We start from the raw sequence: 15512 nt of genomic DNA, 5'->3' as shown, positions 1-15512 counted from the left end.
ACACTGTGCCAAAAATATGTTGACCAGGCAACAGATCCCATTAGAAATAGCTTTCCTGATGCCTATATTATTCATTTTATGGATGATATATTATTGGCTCATACTAATCCAGAAGTACTTTCAGAAATTTTTACTCAGTTAGAGACTTCACTTACAGCAATGGGTTTATGTATAGCTCCTCAAAAAATTCAAAAGGTATCTCCTTTTCAATATCTAGGTCAGATAATTCAAGGAAGTACAATCCGTCCTCAAAATCTTCAGATAAGAGTTAAAGAGTTACGTACCCTTAATGATTTTCAAAAACTATTAGGAGATATTAACTGGCTAAGACCATCTTTAAAACTAACTACTTCTGAGTTAAGTCCTTTATTTCAGATATTACAAGGAAATCCTTCTCCAACCTCTCCACGTCAACTAACTTTAGAAGCTAAGGCAGCCTTGAGAAAAATTGAAATTGCAATTAAAAATGCACAGCTTACTAGAATAGATCCTAAAGAAATAGTGTATTTATTAACATTTCCAACTGAGCATACCCCAACAGGAGCCATATGGCAAAGATTAGGAGTTATTGAATGGATTTATTCATCCCACTCCCCTCAAAAAACATTAATTCCTTTTCATGATTCTATAGCTCAATTAGTAATTAAAGGTAGAACTAGGATTTTGCAATTAATTGGATCTGAGCCTGATATCATAATTATTCCATTTTCTGTTCAACAGACTAATTGGCTTTTTCAAACTTCTAGCTCCTGGCAGATAGCTTTTGCAGATTTCCCTGGACAGATAGATAGCCATTATCCTCGTGATAAGATTGTACAATTTGCATCATTAACGTCACTTATTTTTCCAAAGATTGTATGTTCTCATCCAATAGAGGAAGCTTTATCGGTGTTCACGGATGGTTCCAACTCTGGTAAGGCAGGTTTCTTCAGCCATGTTCACACAGAGGTAATACAAACTTCTTATACTTCTGCCCAAAGGGCAGAGCTTCAAGCTCTGATTTGTGCCTTAGATTATTTTTCGAATGAGCCTATTAATATCTATTCTGACAGCTTATATGCAGTCAGAGTTACCAAAAATATTGAAACCTCAGTTATTGGGTATACTTCATCACAGGAGTTATTTGAATTATTTCATAATTTACAAAAGACAGTGCTAATGCAAAAGTACCCATGTTTCATAGGACACATCCGTGCCCATACTAACCTTCCTGGACCTCTAGTTGCAGGTAATGACAAAATTGATAAGTTAGTAGCTTTTGTCAACAGATGTCTTCGTATGACTGTGCACTAGCTTCCCATTCCTTGCATCATCAAAATGCTTCTAGCTTACGTAAAAAATTTAGTATTACCAGAGAACAAGCTCGTCAGATTGTAAACCAATGCCCTAAGTATGTTATTCACGCTCCATCTCTGCCATCAGGGGTAAATCCCCGTGGATTAAAACCAAATCAAATATGGCAAATGGATGTAACTCATATTCCTCAATTTGGTAAACAATGTTATGTGCATGTCATAGTGGACACTTATTCTAGATTTATTTTTGCCACAGCACGTACTAAGGAAAATACTCAACATGTAATTTCTCATTGCTTAGCAGCTTTTTCCGTTTTAGGGTGCCCTATGCAGATTAAAACAGATAATGCTCCAGCTTATGTAAGCTCTTCTTTTCAACAATTTTGCCAAGAGTTTAAAATTAATCATAAAACAGGAATTCCTTATAACCCCCAAGGTCAAGCCATTGTGGAACGAGCTCATTTATCTATTAAGCTTCAATTACAAAAATTAAAAAGGGGGAATAGGACTGTGACTCCCCAAAATAGCCTTAATCATGCCTTATTTGTTTTAAATTTTTTAAACTGTGATGCAGAAGGTCACACTGCTGCTGAGAGGCAAATGTCTCCCTCAGTAACAGGCCCCTTAGGCAGAGTTTTGTGGAAAGATTTACAGACTGGTCAGTGGAAGGGTCCAGACCCGGTAATAGTGTGGGGAAAGGGTCATGCCTGTATCTTTCCAGAAGGTGCTTTCTGTCCTATTTGGGTGCCTGAACGTGCTATCAGACATGGAGGAGATAGAACCCAGATTCAAGAGACTGCGGATCGACCCGGAGAAGCCACAACCCAGAAGGAGGAGATATCGGAAAAAGATGAAGAAAAACCAGATTGAACCAGCCGAAAAGCTGATTTCATGGAAAGATGTGAAGAAACTAACAACCCAGGTTTCCCAAATACTTCGACGCCTAGGAAAGAGCAGGACCCCAGTCTTGATGGTAGCGACAGTAATTGCCCTACTGGGCTGTCAGGTAAAAGGGAATCAAGTAGACACTTATTGGACATATTTCCCAGATCTACCCCTGATACACCCAGCTGTGTGGACTGGAGAATCTATTCCAGTATTTACTAATGACTCATTCATGATGGGAGGATTTACAGATACTCATATTACTCCCAATCATGTAACTAGATTTAATTATTCTGGCTACAGTGCCCAATTACCTTTATGTTGGACACATGATAAACATGCTGGCTGTCTGAAAGTATCATTTGAAGAAAAGACAGCGATTGGTAAACCTAGACTGACAAATAATTCTATTTATGGGGACTTAAAACCTAATACTAGATAAGTAATTAAGATGGGACTTTCCCATAAAAAGCCAGTCATTTCTACAAAACCTCCACCGGTACCCCACTGTCCAAATAGTTCTACAATTGAAATTGGCACCTTTCCTAAATGGATGGATTGTGTAAATACCTTTCCTGTACAACATAAGGTGTCTAAAGCTAGTGGGTATATTTTAGACTGGTCTCCAAAAATTGATAAGAGACAATTACGAAGAAATTCTGCTATGACACCTGCAGGATTTGTTAGTAATATTTTGACTTATAGTGAAGGAGGTGTTCAAAAAGATATTTGGCGTTTAATTGCTGCCTCAGAGTATTTACATTTTACAGATAAACCTTTACCAAAATTTGTCAGCAAGAACTGTAAAGAGGGATCTTGCTATGGCTTAAGAGCCTGTGTCCAATCTCCTTATGTTTTAATTATTGGAAATGTAAAAGTTAAATGGATGGAAGATAGATATATTGTTACTTGTAATAAGTGCAACCTAACTAATTGTATTTCTAGGTATAATAGAGGAAAAGGAGTGCTGATACTTCATCAGCCCTCTTTTGTTTTATTACCTGCTAATATTTCAGAGCCATGGTATGCTGATGCTGGTTTACAAGTCTTGCAGCAAATTCATGCCCAGCTAACCAGACCTAAACATGCTATTGGAGTCATAATTGTTGGTGTCTTAGCACTGGTCTCATTTATTGCCTCAACTGTCTCTGCATCTCTGACATTGTCTCAGAATATTCAGCATGCAAAATTTCTTAATAATTTAGCTCAAAATACTTCCAAGGCTCTGCATAATCAAGTAAATATTGATGAAAGGATTGAGACTAAATTAAACGCCTTAGAGGTGACTGTCATAAACATAGGTAATGAACTTTCAGCCTTAAAATTTAAGGAAAGGCTTAAATGCCATGCTAATTATAAGTATGTATGTGTTACAGCTGCCAAGTACAATGCTTCTCTCTGGGATTGGGAGAAGATCAAAAACCATTTATTAGGTATTTGGCAAAATAGTAATAATAGCTTGGATATTCTGGAACTTCATCACCATATCCAAGACATTCAAAATAATAGAGCTGATTTTTCAGATCCTTCTTCTTTGGCTAACCAAATATTGAAGGAGTTAAATGGATTCAACCCTGGAAATATTCTTAAGCACTCCACTTGGTACATTATTGGATTATTCTCTTTGCTGTTAATTCTCTTTTGTATTGTAACTATAGGATGGCGATTATTCCAATCAAGAATCCAAGAACTCCAGAGAGTGAACCGCTGCCTCATTGTTAAGAAAAGAAAGGGGGAATATGTGGGGAGCCATTCTGACATGTGATTGGGTGACTCCCGTTAAGGGCCTGAGGTGCTCTGGCTGTGTCGGAGCTTTCCCGACCCTTTCCTGATGAGAGAGCCCATCCGTGTGGGGGTGTGCGTGACCACTGACCCTGGAGACCCAATCACTGACCCTGACCTTGGAGTGCAGCCCCCCCTCAACCTTCATTGGATGGAATTCTCCCCTGAATCTCTTGTTCCCCAAATAAAAGGCTACTCCCAGGCGTGTTCGCTCTCTCTCTCTCCTGCTAGCCCAGAGTAATCCTCGCTGCCCTGCTGGGTGGCTGGAGGTGGGAACCAGGGAGGTGAGCCGTCTCGGACCTAGCAATATAAATAAGGTAACTGGTTTGTGTGTTTTATTTCGATCTCTTCTAACTAACTTTATGCCTAGAACCTCATTAATGAAACCACTGCGCAGGCCGCGTGGTAGAAGGACCCACACTGAGAAGAGCACATGTTATGGGGAAGGAGAGGGGGACAGTCAAGGAGCGGGGTAGCTGATGTGGGCGGGGCCAGAAGGAGAAGCCACTTGGGAGGACCTGTGAAGGACAGGTTGAAGGTGAGTAGGGTCAGGGAGATAGGCGGGATAGGATGGAGTATGGAGTTAATCTAGCAGAGCCCTGGAGTGGGATAATGAAGGTTGAAAAGTGACAGGCGGAATGACAGTGTGGTGGAGTGAGGTTTCACTTGGGTGTACTGGACTAACACCCCAGTCAGGGGAGGAAGAGTGGGCAAGTGGGGCTGGACTGGACGGGGTGGAGCCAGGGAGGCTGAGTCCGGTCGAGGGGCGGGGCCTGGGAGAAACTGGCAGCTTGTCTTTTTATCATTCATATAGCCTGGGGCCTCCTGTTGCTGCTCATTTTGCTGCTGCTGATTCAGGCCTGGCAGTGATCGCCACACAATGCCCCTGCCAGGGCAAGGTAAGCAGGGGCAGAGTGCATGTGCCCTGATACCCAGCTGTGCGGAGGCATCTTGCACCTCTGGGACTCTGTACTTGCTGTACTTTTTCCACTGCCCTTGGTTTTGATGGTGCCTCATGAATCCTTCCAGACCCATCCCTTAAGAAGCAGCTCAGATCTCTCTTCCCCCAGAGCTCAGTGGTTATTTGCTCTCTGGGGAGCCTACTGTGTGCTAGGCTGCATGTTATTTGAGGGATAAGTATAGAGGTGAGTACATCTTGGCACTTGTGTTGATAAGCAACCTGAAATCAGAATAACACTGGCAGACACCCAGGAACACTCTGAGAGGGGGTCGGTCCTGAGTAGAGGAACAGACTGGAAGAAACAGAGTTTCATGAGGAGAACATGTCAGTCTCTGCATCCTAGGTGTGATTTTGGAAAGGCAGAGGACAGAAGGGCATGACCTGTGAGAGGCACAGCTTTGCAAAAAGGCATGGAAACCCGAAAGTAGGATGTTAATGTAATGATGAGGAAATGGCTCTAATTCAAGCACCAGGTGGCATGGGCAATGAAGTTGAACCCGTGGAGGTCAAGATTAAAAAGGCAGGGCTGGGGTTGTGGCTCAGTGGTAAAGTGCTTGCCTAGCAAGTGTGAGGCACTGGATTCGATTCTCAGCATCATTCGTAAATAAATAAAGGCCCTTCAACAATTAAGAAAATATTTTAAAATATTAAAAAAGCCCAGAAAGTCAAGCGTGGAATTTAGTTTTGATGAAATGAAAAGCTGGGAGCCATGGTAGGATTTTTTGAAAGTCATTTATTGAGGAATAATTTCCAAACAGTAAAATTCACCCTTTTTAGTCTACAGTTAGGGATTTTGACAAATGGATACTGTCCTGCATTCTCCACCATCATCAAGGTTAGACAAGTTTCATTACCCTAGAAAATCCTTTCATCATCTTTTGTTGTCAGTTTCTCTCCCTACATTTTTCAGATTTTTCTGTTTCCAGAATCACATATAAATTGAGTTGTGGCCTTTTTCATTCATTTACCACAATGCATTTGAGATTCATCCATGTTGTTGCTCATATCAGTAGTTTAGTTTGTTTTATTGCTGTACAGTATTATACGGGATGCCCTACAGATTATTTCTACACATACCAATTTAAGGATTTTTATATTCTATCTAGTTTTTGGCAACATTTTCTGCTTGTTTGTTTTGCTTTTTGGTACCAGGGATTGAACCCATGGGTACTTAACCAATGAGCTACATTCCCAGAACACCCCCCACCCCTAGTGATCCCCTTAAATTTTTATTTTTGAATTTTTTTTAGACAGGGTCTAAGGTGCTTAGGGCCTCCCTAAGTTGCTGAGGTACCTTTGAATTTGCAATACTCCTGCCTTAGCCTCCCAAATTGCTGAGACTACAGGCATGGGTCACTGTGCCCAGGTAGTTTTGGGAAGTTATAAATAAAACTGCTACAAACATTGGTGTCAGGCACGTGAACATAAGTTTTTATTTCTATTAGGTAAATTCTTAGGAGTGGCATTGCGAGTCATAAGGAAACTATGTGTAGAACTTTATAGGAAATTATCAAATTTGTCTTCAAAAACAACTGTACCATTTCTAATTTCTACCGGCAATGTATGAGAATTCCAGTTGCTCCACATCCTCACCAACATTCAACACTGTCATTTGTTGTTGTTGTTGTTGTTTTTAATTGTAGCCTGTGGGGTGACAGCGGTGACCCAGTGAGAGGAAGGCAGGGATAGTAGCAGCTGGAAATTTAAAATTGTTTGGAGTCAACACTGATTCCAATCATGTGTTTGTCAGCCTCTACTCCTGCTGTTCCAGTTCAGACCTCAAATGCTTCAGATCATCAGACAGCATCACTGCCTTCAGGATGCCCAATGCATGAAGGGAAAATGAAAGGCTGTCCAATGAATGCAGAACCCTCTCGTCCATCCTGTGAGAGCAAAACATACTCTGTGCCTGCCCACCAAGATCTTGCATATGAGTGTGTGGAGTATCCTGTTACAGGTGCTGCTGCTAAGAATAAGGAGAACCTGGATCCTTCAAATCTGATGCCGCCACATAATCAAACACCAGCTCCAGATCAGCTCTTTGCATTGTCTACATGAAGAGAGGAGTCATTCATTCCACAAGCAGATTCAGAGAAAAAGTGGGTTTATCCTTCTAACTTTATTTTTAGAACTACAAACGCCAAACAAAACAGCTCCTCAGGAAAAAACCCTCAGAGCCCAACTGCCACCACCGGCTTCCCACTTGCCTCTCACCCCCACACAAACCTCACCACCTCCCACAATCCTCCTGCTCTTGAGGCTGATTGGCTGGGTCGTGTGGGCAGAGCCAAAGAGGTCCCCCCAATGAGCAGCTCCGTGGAGGAGCCAATCAGCTAGATGTTGCTGGGGCCGCTGTGAGCCAATCATCAGCTGGCAGTCTGATGGGCAGGGAAACGGCCCAATGAACATCACCGCAGGGAGCCAATCAGCTGGATGTTGCTGGGGCCGCTGTGAGCCAATCATCAGCTGGCAGTCTGAAGTTTGCTGGCAGCTGGAAGTTTGCTGGGGCCCCTTTGGCTGTGGCTCTCAATATCTCCCCCTCTCTGTTTAAACAACAAGCATGTGGCTTAGGGACCGTGCCTGCCTTAGGTTGTCCAATACTACATATGGTCCTTACCCGTCTTCGGATGAGCTGACCTCAGGGCGTCAGCCTCCTGTCTTAGGTTGGTACCATTGTAATTGGATCTTACCCGTCATTGACTACCGGTCCAGTACAGCCACACCTGTGGAGAGGTCTTTGTCATAACAAGCAGAAGGGAGGAAGATACACCAAGCCAATTGATGGCTCTTGTTGGAAAAATTGTACCACCGATGGCATCATCAGCAAAAATACCCCAACACTACCACAAGTCCCTGCACCAACAGATAGTTCACAATGCATACAAGTGAGTTCACAATGCATACAAGTGACACATAGTTTAGGCAAGTTCTGCAAGCAGTTCAGTGATGGCTATAGCAGAAACTGTAGATTAGTTTTATCTTTGTCTTCACCGGCACTGGGATGAAGATAGGAATTCTGGCAATAATGGCTAAAGAAAAAATTATGTAACATTCCAGAAGGCACTAAAAGAAAACAATTTTCTTAACAATTTACATCATCTTCACTGGCACTGGGATGAAGACAGGAATTCTGGCAATAATGGCTAAAGAAAAAATTATGTAACATTCCAGAAGGCACTAAAAGAAAACAATTTTCTTAACAATTTACATTATCTTGAAGAGAATTATTAAATATAATGAAAAGGAAAGGTGAAAGTAAACAAACAGATCTGTTAACCTTCTTTTTTGTTTACATATTAAAACAATTCTTAATAGTTATTTACCCAATTTAAATTAAACCATTTAAATCACGTGAATAAAAAAATATTTGGATCCATTTTTTCATGAGCGCTCATCATATATGATATATGGACATACATACATTCAAACATATAACACAAAACACAAGTGTGCACACATAATATAATACATACAACACATAACATAATAGTAAAGGCCTTATAACTTTTTACAGGTGAAATCTCCATTGCAATGTTTAAAAACTCTATAGTCAAAAAAAAAAAAATAGAACTGATCAGCAAAACATTAACCTAGGTCTGTATGAGCTCAAAAAACAAAATAGAACTTCATGATATGGGAAAGGGCAATAATAAAATAGATATTGAAAAAAGCATCCTGGTTCTGTCGCAGATGTAAGGATAGCCAAATTGGAGTTTTGGATATCAGCTGTTATGGATTTGAGCCAAATCATCTTCTTTTTGGTCTGTAGAAATCGCTTTAGTTAATCTCTCTGGAATCCAAATCAGCTGCTGTTCTCCCTGTGGAAATACACAAACAGGCCCCCGACTCCAGACAATCACTGGGTCAGGACTTTAGTTAATCTCTCCGGAATCCAAATCGGCTGCTGTTCTTCCTGTGGAAACAGACAAACAGACCCCTGACTCCAGACAATTACTGGGTCAGGACCTTTCCATTGTCCTGTTAGAATATCTTTCCAAAGTACCTTGGGCTTATGTACATTTTTTGGACACATATGCCTTTCTGCAGCACTAAGTCCTGATGAATCCAAATTTAAAAAGTTTAGAGTAAAAAGGGTTATTTTAAGTTTATCTTTGGGGAATATATACCCCTTCCCAATTCCGTCTTTTTGCTTTAATAAGTACATTTTAATAGTTTGATGAGCTCTTTCAACTATGCCTTGTCCCTGTGGATTGTATGGGATTCCTGTTATATGAGTAATGCCAAATGATGAGCAAAATTGTTTAAAAGAGGTAGAAGTATAACCAGGGGCATTATCTGTTTTTAACTGTTTTGGAAAGCCCACAGTGGCAAAATTTTGTAAGCAATGAGCTATAACATCTTTAGTTTTTTCTCCGGCATGAAGGGAGCCCATCAAAAATCCAGAAGAAGTATCAACTGTAACATGCAAATATTTTAATTTTCCAAATTCTGGCAAGTGTGTGACATCCATCTGCCAAATATGGTTAGGTATCAATCCTCTAGGATTGACTCCAAGATTAACTTGTGGTAAAAAGGTCACACAATTTTGACATTGTTTTATTATTTGTCTAGCTTGTTCCTTAGTTATTTTAAAACGCTTTTGTAAAGTATTAGCATTGACATGGAACCTTTTATGAAAATTTATAGCTTCTTCTAGTGTAGAGAAAATATGTATGTCATGTATAGTTTTATCTGCTAAATCATTGCCCAAACTAAGGGCTCCAGGCAATCCTGTATGTGCCCTGATATGTCCTATAAAGAATGGATCTTTTTTGTCCCAGATTAAACTTTGTATAGTGGAAAACAAAGAGAAAACAGTAGAAGAAGGGGAAATCCTACCAGCATCTTCAAGGGATACTATAGCATTAACTATATACTGACTATCAGAAAATAAATTAAATACAGAATCTTTAAACATCACAAAAGCTTGTAATACTGCATTAAGCTCTACCTTTTGAGCTGATTGTTTGGGTATTAAAAATGTAAAAGTTTGATCAGGTGTAACTATTGCTGCTGTACCATTATTTGACCCATCAGTGAATATATTTGGAGCATTCATGATCGGTGTTTTTCTTGTCATTTTTGGAAAAATTACAGGATGCAATGACCAAAAATACAACAAAGGATTAGATGGTAAGTGGTTATCAAATGAAACATTAGATTTGCACATGATTATTGCCCAAGTATTTAACTCATTAGCTAATTCATCAATTTGATTCATAGTATATGGAGTAATAATTTTATTGGGAGAAATTCCAAATACTCCCTTTGCTGTTTTTATTCCTTTGAGTATTAATTGTCCTACAGCCTCAGGATACCTACTAAGAATAGTGTTAGGAGAATAAGATAAATGTATCCATAATAATGGACCTTCTTGCCAAAATACTCCTGTAGGAATATTTTTTGTTGGTAGTACGATAAATAATAAAGGCAAACTTATATCAATTCTATCCAAATGCATATTTTCCATATATGTTTCAATGATTGTTAATGCCTTTCTTACTTCAGGCGTTAACATTCGGGGTGAATTTGGATCTGATGGACCTTTTAAGATATCAAATAAAGGTCCCAATTCTGTTGGAATACCTAGATAAGGCCTTATCCAGTTTATGTCTCCTAATAACTTTTGAAAGTCATTAAGTGATTTGAGTTGATCTACTCGTATTTGAATTTTTGGTGGACGGACCATGGTTGAGGATAATAGGACTCCTAAATAATTAATTGGAAAATTTAATTGTACTTTATCTATTGCTATCTCTAGATTATAATTTTTTAATAAATTTGAAAGTGTGGCATAACATTCTAACAATGTGTTTTTAGCTTTGTGTGCTAATAATACATCATCCATATAGTGAAATATTTGTAGTTCAGGATTTTGATTTCTAAGTGGCTGGATTACTTTGTTAACATAAATTTGACACATAGTTGGGCTGTTAGCCATCCCTTGAGGGAGTACTTTCCATTCATATCTCTGATCAGGACCTTCATGATTTAGTGCAGGGATAGTAAATGCAAAACGTGGACTATCCTCAGGATGAATTGGAATTGAAAAAACAACAATCTTTAATATCTATAACTAAAACATACCAAGTTTTTGGCAAAGCAGACAATTGAGGAATCCCCGATTGAGCAGGTCCCATTATGACCATTTCATTATTAATGGCTCTTAAATCTTGCAATAATCTCCATTTACCAGATTTCTTTTTGATGACAAAAATGGGAGTATTATGGGGAGATACAGAAGGTTGTATATGTCCTTCCGCTAATTGTTGTTTGACCAGATCATGGGCTACTTGTATCTTTTCTTTAGTCAAGGGCCACTGAGGAACCCATACTGGTCTTTCTGATTTCCATGTAATTTTTATTGTCTCAGTGGCCCTTTGTGAAAATCCAACCCATGTCTGTCTGTTCCTTGATCTATTTGTATTGGTGCTGCTATACCTTGTTCTTGTTTTTCTAATCTTTTTCCTTTCCTAAAACCTTGTCTAGCCATAATAGTGGGTGCATTTTGATTGGTGTTATTTGTTAATGTCAAACCTAATTGATCTAAGACATCTCGACCCCATAAATTTACGGGAAGATGATCCAATACATATGGCTGTATAGTTCCTTCACATCCTTCAGGATCCTTCCAATCTAATACCATCGCACTTCTATCGGGATTAGTCGCCACTCCTAGGCCTTGAAGTGTTTGAGTGGCTTGTTGTAATGGCCAATGTTTTGGCCATTCTTGACGAGAGATGATGCTAAGGTCTGCACCTGTATCCAGTAGCCCATTAAATTCATGTCCTTGAATATTTAGTTTTAGCATGGGGCGAGAATCTAAATTTAAAGAAAGCATAGCCCAATCTACACCTGGAGCCTAATCCCTTGGAACCTCTTTCTACAGCATGACTGGAAAATTTATCATGTAGGCTTGGTATTATTAGTAACTGTGCTATTCTATCTCCTGGTGAAATTACTGATATACCCTTTGGAGAACTGGCTATAATTTTTATTTCACCTTCATAATCGGGATCAATTACCCCAGGACTTACCAAAAGTCCTTTTAGAGTAGAAGAGCTGCATCCCAATAATAAGCCTACTGTTCCTTTGGGAAGAGGTCCTTTTACCCCTGTGGGAATGATTTGAACTCCCATCTCTGGAGTTAGTACTGATCTGGCGGAGGCGCAGATGTCCAACCCTGCGCTCCCTCTGGTTTGTCTGATGAGGGATCTGATAGACAATGTGTCCTGGTCACTACCCTGATGGGGTTGCTGGGTTCCTCCAGTGCTCCATATATTTGTGGTTTGGGGCCCCGGAGCATTGGGGCCCCCTGTCCATTTTTTGGCAACGGAACCCGATGCCTTTGTCCACGATATTGTGGATAAACACCTTGTCCTTGTTCGTTTTTTGATAATGGAGTACCCTCTATGATGGTTTGAGAATGGCATTCATTAGCCCAATGTAATGGAGTACCCTCTATGGTGGTTTGAGAATGGCATTCATTAGCCCAATGTCTCCCTCTACAGCATCGTGGGCAAATACCCGGTATTCTACTCCTTTGATACCTAGTTTTGTTAAACCCTCCTCCTATGGGGCAATTCCTTTTAAAATGTCCTGTTTGTTGACAATTGTAGCATGTTCTTGGCCTGGTATATAAAGCCTGTTTTACTGCAGCTGCCACAATTTGCCCTTGTTCATTAATGTCTCTGGCATCTAAAGCCTGTTTACTGCAGCTGCCATGACTTGCTCTTGTTCATTAATGTCTCTACATAATTTAATATATGTGTTTAAATCTTCCTGTTTTCATGGTCTAATGATATTTCTGCACCAACGATTCGCTTGGTCATAAGCCAGTTGTTTTATTAATGGCATTGCTTGTTCTGTATTCCCAAAAACTCTGGTAGCTGTTTGAATAAGCCTATCTACAAATTCAGCGTAAGGTTCATTAGCTCCTTGTATTATCTTAGATAATTGACCTTGTAAACCTCCATGTCCTTGTAAAGTCTTCCATGCCTTAACTGTATCTACAGCAATTTGTAAATATACACCAGGATCATATGCAATTTGTTGCTGCCGATCCTCATAAGGTCCCTTTCCTAATAGCATATCTAGATTTCTCTGAGAATAACCAGCTGCTGCATTTTGCCTAGCCATCTCCTTGCAAAATTCCTCATTGGCAACCTTCCATAACAGGTATTGTCCTCCATTTAGCACAGCTTTACAAATATTAGCCCAATCTGCTGGCGTCACGTTTAAGTTGGTAATGGATTCGACCAAGCTTACAGTGAAGGGTGCTTGAGGACCATAGGTTGTTACAGCCTCTTTTAGCTCCTTCACTGTTTTGAAATTTAAACCCTGGTAAATTCGCTGCCCTCCTACCTCAAATACAGGGCATACTTGAGATCCTGTCTCAGGATCCCAACTATCAACTGCGGGGGTTGGGAGCCTCCTAGCATATGGAGGTGGTGCTGTTGATTGGACACTTATGTCCTCTGGTGATAGAATGCTGTTAGTAGCAGTCTCCTGTAGAGGTGGTGCTGTTGGTTGGACACTTACGCTCTCTGATAGAAAGGTGTTATTAGCAGTCTCCTGTTGTAACTTTTCCCCTGATGGCTTTTTCTGCTCTAAACTTCCTTCCTCTACCTTTGTCTGAACTGAAGGCTTTGGACTAAGTAAACCAGATACCAACGCCCACAATGGCAATGTGCCAACTGGCAGAGTCCCTGGGTTGTTCTTTTCTATTCTTTTTAAATCTTCACCATGATGGTTCCATTGTGATATATCTAACAACTCTTCCTTAAAAAGCCATGGGCTACATTGTTGTATTGTATCAATGTATGCCCTGACTGCTCTTGATTTTACTGGGATGCCTCCTTCCTCTAACAATTTACTTAACAGTCTTTCGGTTTGTTTTTTACTAATTGCTGATCCCATATTTCTACTATAATACAACCCAACAAGATGACGCCAAACAAAACTGAGACAGAATGCAATAAAAATGGAACAACACAAAACCATTATATCAGCCTTTCTATCTTCCTGAAATGTGCATCCGTCCTTTCTCCCTATCTGTTCCTCAGACGCAAATAGTTTTTCCTCAGATGTGAGCGGTTTTTCTTCAGTCTCACTCATCTCCAGGGACAGGCAACTTAAAACAAAAATGAAGCAAAACAAAAGAGGAAACTTAGAATGGCTACCCATCCTCTCGCCCTGCCCTCAGGGGCGAGCAGTTTACTTACCCTCAGTCGCTCCCCTCCCCGTATGGGCCACCAAATGCTGCAGTCTGGCTGGGCACAATTCAGGAGCCACTTGTCAAAAGAAACTAACTTTATTTTTAGAACTACAAATGCCAAACAAACAGCTCCTCAGGAAAAAACCCTCAGAGCCCAACTGCCACCACCGGCTTCCCACATGCCTCTCACCCCCACACAAACCTCACCACCTCCCACAATCCTCCTGCTCTTGAGGCTGATTGGCTGGGTTGTGTGGGCGGAGCCAAAGAGGTCCCCCAATGAGCAGCTCTGTGGAGGAGCCAATCAGCTAGATGTTGCTGGGGCCGCTGTGAGCCAATCATCAGCTGGCAGTCTGAAGGGCAGGGAAACAGCCCAATGAACATCACCGCAGAGGAGCCAATCAGCTAGATGTTGCTGGGGCCGCTGTGAGCCAATCATCAGCTGGCAGTCTGAAGTTTGCTGGCAGCTGGAAGTTTGCTGGGGCCCCTTTGGCTGTGGCTCTCAACAGGAGTCATTCATTCCACGAGCAGATTCAGCGAAAAATTGGGTTTATCCTTCCGAACAGATGTTCTGGAAGGCAATGTTAAGGAAAGGGTGGAAGTGGAAGGATGAGGATATTAGTCAGAAAGATATGTATAATATCATTAAAATTCACAATCAGAACAATGAACAGGTCTGGAAGGAGATTTTGAAGTGGGAATTTCTTCATGCTGTGGAGTGCCCTTGGGGTCCATCCTTGATCCAATTTGGAGGGAAAGCAAAACAATATTCACCAAGAGCAAGAATTCGTTCCTGGATGGGGTATGCACTGCCTTTCGACAGGCACGATTGGATCATCAACCTTTGTGGCATGGAAGTTAGATACATGATAGATTATTACGATGGCAGCGAAGTCAAGAAAGACTAGCAGTTCACCATCCTGGACGTCCGCCCTGCCTTGGATTCGCTTTCAGCAGTATGGTACAGAATGAAAGTTGCTTGATGGCGCTGGACATCATAACCACTGTTTTGTTTGTGATGCAAAGTATAAACAAATTTTTTTTCCTGAGAGATATATTAAACTATTTTCCCAAAACTGAATTGCACTCATGATGTAACGGGAACTTCAAGTGGGTCATACACTTCATCCTCTAGCAAATTCAGTTTTGAGCTTCATTTTCCTTGCGGTTTATAGCAAATAGTTCTAAGTTTTCTTCCCATTTGGTTTAAGTGGGAAGCAGTCCCTCAGTATCTGTTAGCTGCAATATTGCCTATGTATTTAATCTAGAAAAGTTTGAAAAAACCTCTGAAAAAGAGTTTTTAGAAAGTGAGGAAAGCTGCTTTTTTCTTACCGTTTTCTCAAGAATATTTGAGAGGTAAAACCTGAAAGCC

The 15512-nt window shown here is 40.5% G+C and overlaps 1 pseudogene across 1 annotated transcript; it reads left to right on the top strand.

The window, feature by feature from the left end:
* The first annotated feature begins 6620 nt into the window (after positions 1–6620).
* LOC308653628 (holocytochrome c-type synthase-like) lies at positions 6621–15141 on the top strand (annotated as a pseudogene). The gene is made up of 2 exons: positions 6621–6989; positions 14650–15141. The product of its transcript is annotated as a holocytochrome c-type synthase-like (transcript).
* Positions 15142–15512: the final 371 nt, after the last annotated feature.

Source organism: Spermophilus citellus (genome assembly GCF_964194105.1).
Source record: "Spermophilus citellus genome assembly, chromosome: 7".
NCBI classification, from domain to species: Eukaryota; Metazoa; Chordata; class Mammalia; order Rodentia; family Sciuridae; genus Spermophilus; species Spermophilus citellus.
This window is presented reverse-complemented; position numbering and strand designations above follow the sequence as displayed.